The following is a 6,306-nucleotide window of genomic DNA, read 5'->3' as shown; positions in this document are numbered from 1 at the left end:
TGTTTCCTGTCTCTCGATTGGCTGACAAAGAATGATAAATTTGAACCTGCCTGAAAGGTTAATGCAAACATTATAAACACAGTGTGTGGACACATTAATTTTCTGTGTTGGCTCAGGTACGTCTGCCGCCCCATCCTAAACACCCCATTATGTGACAATTAACATACTTCATCCCCCCAAAAAAACACTTCAGTCACGTTTTACTTTACTATCAAACACACACATGAGGCTACCATAGCAACTTCCGTCCCCCACCAGGTTCAATTACATTCAAATCTGTGGCAGTTGCAAATCAAAGTCTTGAAGAAGTCGAACTCACTGCACGATGGCCATATTCATGGACAAATTGAATATGATTACGTTTTAACAACAAACCAAAGTCATGGTCACAGCTCTACTCATGAATTCATTGGTGTTATGCAACATTCTACAAGGAAGGCCATTCCTCAAGAAGATTTGCTTGAACGTAAGTTAATTGTCACTTTTGAGTATTGGCAAGGAAATATGATCCAAACCTTGGAAACATGACAATGAATGAAGCAATATGATTTTAATGGTGGAATTTTATAAGCATTTTGTTGGTAACTCCTTTAATACTGAGTGTCTGTGGAAGTATAATCAATATTTCATCCTTTTGTGTATATCCTCATAAGTTTTTTTATGATATTCGAGAAGTTTTGACGGAATATACTGGAGTTTTAATAATAAGTATTCCGGTCCGAGAACATTTATCTTGTCCCGGCCTGAATTAATTGCCAATGAGAGGCTCATTAGAATACCATTTAACGAGATCTTAATCTGAAGCTCCAGTATCAACAGTAACATTCTCACGAAAATCTCTCTACTTAAACAATCTTATTTTCTACTTTTTTTCATCTTTCCAAGATGCAAACTATTTTTAAACAAGAAGATATATATCTACATTTGCAATATTTCTAAGTTTTAATGTTATTTGACACTCCTTTCCATGTAGAAATTATAGCATTGGAGAATTGTGTAAAAAATGACACGGTCCTGGCATGACCAAAGTGATTCTAATGGTTCAGGAGACCATTACTGTACAGAGATTATCCGAAGGGTTGTGGGAGTTGGGGACACATCATTATCTGAAGGGTTGTGGGGGTTGGGGACACGTTATTATCTGAAGGGTTGTGGGGGTTGGGGATACTAACATTATCTGAAAGGTTGTGGGGTTTGGGGAAACAACATTATCCGAAGAGTTGTGGGGTTGGGGAAACAACATTATCTAAGGGGTTGTAGGGTTAAGGGACACAAAAAGATCCAAAGGGTTGTGGGGGTGAGGGACATAAAATGATCTGAAGGGTTTAAGGGTTTTGGGCTTCAAAACATGATCCTTCTGTGTACTAATGGAATTGTTTTTTTATAAAAACACAGATCACTACTTCAAGCTACTGACAAAAGGCTTTTTTCCCAAACGGTTGGCGGAATGGCTTAAGTGTTATGGTAATCCTTTGATCATCGTGGGATTATCATGTGAGATTCTATGAGGTACATAACCAGCATCATTATTCAGGCTGATGTGGCGGCATGCATGGGGAACATCATTGGGAAAGCTTAGGATGGACAGGGGCAACATCTGAACTTAATTAAGAAGTGTATTAATTGAAAACAATAGACAGCTTTTTCATATTTATGGATTGATAGCATTTCACGGCCCCAAAAGATGTTGGAATATTTGTAGCCTATTCCAGCTACCTTAATACATTGTGTCATAATAAGTACACACTATTACAGATGGTGTAGTATATAAACCATATAACATTTTAAATGGTGCTGTTGTATAAATCAGTTATGTACACTGAGCACAGCCTTGTGTTACTAATTGACAATGACTAGCCAGTGGTAAGAGTAAGGTATCCCTCTAGGGTTTGAACATTTCAATTTTCGTTTGTAATGAAGTTGTACCTACTGTGTACATGGCAGCTAATTAAATGGTTTAAAACAAAGTATGGACGTTCGTCTTGAAACAGCATTCTGAATATCTTAAAACAAATCACACATTTTTTTCCTACATAATAGTAAGGGCTTCTGTGTCAGATTTATTACCGATACTCTTAAAAAGGTACGTAATCAGAAAATCTATATTCATACATTTGTTTGAAAATAAATCATATTTTCCTTTGCTTTCTTAAATAACATTTTGCACAAAGAAGAAACAGACTGTTCCTGGTATATTTCTACAGTGAGATTTGTGGAGAAAGGATTTCATAAATTAGCTTATTACACTGACAGTCATAAACACATATTGATATAATACTTTATTCTCAAACCTTAGTAGGATAATTAGTAAGGTCAGAAACAATACAACTAAAACAACAATATTTACCACTGTACAAAGGGTCATTATATTGTCAGTAATTTAAAGCTTTTCAATTTTAATGAAAATTTGTAAGAGCTTTATATCATTGTGTGAAGTTAATTATAAAACATATGTTCAAATTATTATCAGTTCACATGCTGAAGTAATAAAAGATTAAACCTGTGAGGGTAGTTGTGAACGTTGACATGCCTAATTACAATAATAAAGTATAAATATGATGTTAGCCTCACCCGTCCTACAGATGCTCTGTACTTACCGTTTCTCACGGCCAGGTATTACACATAAAAGCTTGTTAAAGAATTACCTCCAGGAACTGAAGATCTCTAAATCTGGTAAAGTATTGCTTATCTTTTATTGAGTACCAACTTTATATCAACTTATTGATGTTTGTGAATCAGTTCCTAGATTAACTTTGATACATGATTGGAATAAGAAACTGCCTACATCTTTGAGCAAAACCACAGAAGGCCTGATGACGTCACAAATGTTGCTGTGTGACGTCATTCAGGTGTTTCAGTCAAATCTTCTTCTGTACTGGTGCTCATCAGCATTTTGATACATGTGTATTTGGACAAATTATTAACTGAAACCCTTACTGATAGGACGTCAAACAATACTAAACCAAACCCAACAAAACCATACTGTAGCACAGGTTTTAAGACTGGGTCGCCATACTGTAGCACAGGTATATAAATTTAACATGGGGATGTACTACTATAGCACAGCTTTAAGATGGGGTTGTTATATTGTAGCACAGGTTTTAAGACTGGGTCGCCATACTGTACGTAGCACAGGTTTTAAGACTGGGTTGCCATACTGTACGTAGCACAGGTTTTAAGACTGGGTTGCCATACTGTACGTAGCACAGGTTTTAAGACTGGGTTGTCATACTGTTTTAAGACTGGGTTGTCATACTGTACTACGTAGCACAGGTTTTAAGACTGGGTTGCCATTCTGTACGTAGCATAGGTTTTTAGACTGGGTTGCCATACTGTAGCACAGAGTCTAATTTGTCTAATATTATCAACATCTTAATGTAAGTGCCATCAGTCTCTGTCAGGAAACATCATGAACAACTTCCGACTAATGAGGAGTGTTGTACAAGGGACATTCACTCTGGGATTAACTCTCAGTGAAGACTGAATCAGATATCATTAGGCGTCAAGTTAATTGTTCTCTGTCCTGGTTGTTAGGGTTGCCGAGATACGTTTATGTTACAAGTGAATCAGACCTGTCTGTTCTAGCTGTGAATCTATTAACATATTGCCATTACAGAGTAGAATTTTCCGCTTATCCTGTAGCTGATGAAAATCAAAAACTTAACAATAAAATCTTAATTTATCTATGCATATATATATATACATGCCATAACTTTTCGGTGCAAAATAGTGTGATCAGTGATATTTTTTAGTGAGATTTGGTCAAAATTAGTGAGATTTTTTCTCTGAATTAGTGAGAAATTCACGAGACATTTAAAACATAAATTATACTGCATATAACATTGTATTATTGTATTTGTGTTATTCTGAAGCCTCCAATTACTTTGTTAGAACCAAACTTGAAGATTTATTGATATTTAAAAGGATTTTATGGAGGTTTACACGTGACATACGGTATAGTAAATATATCACAACATTTCCATCAAAGGCAAAAAAAATGAATAATGAAAAGAGGTAAAACTTATAGAGGGATGTCCTTGTTACCCAGGTTAGAAGAAAAAATATCTCAAAACATTGGGAATATTTAATATTCATTTGCTGAAAAAAAGTAAACCAATAACTTACTACTTCCACTATTTTCATATATAACTATATATTCATATAATTGTAAAGAAACTTGTTTTCTTGCATTTAAGTTTTTTTCATTAACACTCAATCCCATTCTGACGGCAAGAGAATAAACTCTGGATTCAATGTCAGTGTCCGGTTTCGATGTTATTGTCCTGACTTACATTTCTGTTTGGGTACACCATGCATGTTTTCGGTTGTAATGAGTGTAAAAACAATGGTTGGGCTAGGATGTGAACCCTTGACCTCCAATGAGTATACTGTCATTCTAAGCTACGTGATGAATGTATGCACAAACAAGAGGCCCAAGGGCCTTAGCGGTCACCTGAGTTATATCATAGGTACTGGTAGCTTTATTTTATTGTTTAGATGTGATGTGGAAATCAGCATGTAAACTAAGTGAAATACAATACTTGTCATGTCATCAAAGGATAAGAATTTGAAAATATTGGTAAATGTTCCCTTTAGGGCCCCGCCCTAGCCCCTGGGGATGGGGCAGGAATCCCAATTTTACAAAGTAATACTCTCATTCACAAAAGATCATTCTGACTATGTTTGAGTAATTTTCTGCTGAAAATGGATAAAATATATACCCCGAAGTATTATTTCCCTAAAGAAACTAAGGTAAACTTTACCCGCTTCCCAAGGGAGAACGGATAGCTCGGGGGTCCTGAAATTTACAATTTAAGTAAAGCCCCTGATGATCTTATTTTTCATGTAGAGAAAATGACTGTAGTACCTCTAAGTCTGGAGAAGAAGATTTTTGAAATATTGGTTAATTTTCCCTTTGGGGCCCCGCCCTGGCCCCAGGGGTTGGGGTAGGAATCTCAATTTTACAATTTGAAACCATCTTCCTCCAAGGATAATTCTCATCTAGTAAAAATAAATTCCTACAGAAAGTTGTCAAAATATACCCAAAAGTGTTGTTTCCCTATATAAACTATAGTAAATTTTACCCCCTCCCCAAGAAAGAACAGATAGGTATGGGGTCCTGAAATTTACAATTTAAGTAAAGCCCCTGATGATCTTATTTTTCATGCAGAGAAAATGACTGTAGTAAGCCTGGAGAAGAAGATTTTTGAAATATTGGTTAATTTTCCCTTTGGGGCCCCCCCCAAGCCCCAGGGGTTGGGGTAGGAATCTCAATTTTACAATTTTGTAGCCTCATCTACCAAGGATGATTCTGACCAAGTTTGAAAATAATCCATCCTTTGGTTCTTGAGAAGAAGTTGAAAATGTAAAAAGTTTACGCACGACGGACGACGACAAACGGAAAAACTAAGGAGAGGTGTATGTATGTACACAAACTAAGGGGAGGTGTATGTATGTTCACAAAATTAAGGGGAGGTGTATGCATGTACACAAAACTAAGGGGAGTTGTATGTATTACACAAAACTAAGGGGAGGTGTATTTATGTACACAAAACTAAAGGTAGGTGTATGCATGTACACAAAATTAAGGGGAGGTGTATGTATGTACACAAAACTTAGGGTAGGTGTATGTATGTACACAAAACTAAGGGGAGATGTATGTATGTACACAAAACTAAGAGGAGATGTATGTATGTACACAAAACTAAGAGGAGGTGTATGTATGTACACAAAACTAAGAGGAGTCGTATGCATGTACACAAAACTAAGGGGAGGTGTAAAAATGTACACAAAACTAAGGAAAAGTGTATGTATGTACACAAAACTAAGGAAAAGTGTATGCATGTATACGAAAATAAGAGGAGGTGTACATGTATGTATACAAAACTAAGGGGAGATATATGTATGTACACAAAACTAAGGGGACGTGTATGTATGTACACAAATCTAAGGGGAGGTGTATGTATATACACAAAACTAAGGGGAGGTGTATTTATGTACACAAAACTAAAGGTAGGTGTATTTATGTACACAAAACTAAGGGGAGGTGTATGCATGTACACAAAACTAAGGGGAGGTGTATGTATATACACAAAACTAAGGGGAGGTGTATTTATGTACACAAAACTAAAGGTAGGTGTATTTATGTACACAAAACTAAGGAGAAGTGTATGTATGTACACAAAACTAAGGGTAGGTGTATGCAGGTACACAAAACTAAGGGGAGTTGTATGTATATACACAAAACTAAGGGGAGGTGTATTTATGTACACAAAACTAAAGGTAGGTGTATGCATGTACACAAAA

General features: G+C 36.0%; 1 protein-coding gene across 1 annotated transcript in view; it reads left to right on the top strand.

Moving 5' to 3' along the window:
- LOC110450856 (adenosine receptor A3-like) overlaps positions 1-6,306 on the top strand; it is a 17,747-nt gene continuing 11,441 nt past the window's right edge. Inside the window, exon 1 of the mRNA XM_021498630.1 lies at positions 1-466. The gene's annotated coding sequence lies outside the window, so the exon portion shown is untranslated. The remainder of the gene's footprint in view (positions 467-6,306) is intronic.

This window comes from Mizuhopecten yessoensis, unplaced genomic scaffold (assembly GCF_002113885.1).
Source record: "Mizuhopecten yessoensis strain PY_sf001 unplaced genomic scaffold, ASM211388v2 scaffold557, whole genome shotgun sequence".
Classification (NCBI taxonomy): domain Eukaryota; kingdom Metazoa; phylum Mollusca; class Bivalvia; order Pectinida; family Pectinidae; genus Mizuhopecten; species Mizuhopecten yessoensis.
This window is presented reverse-complemented; position numbering and strand designations above follow the sequence as displayed.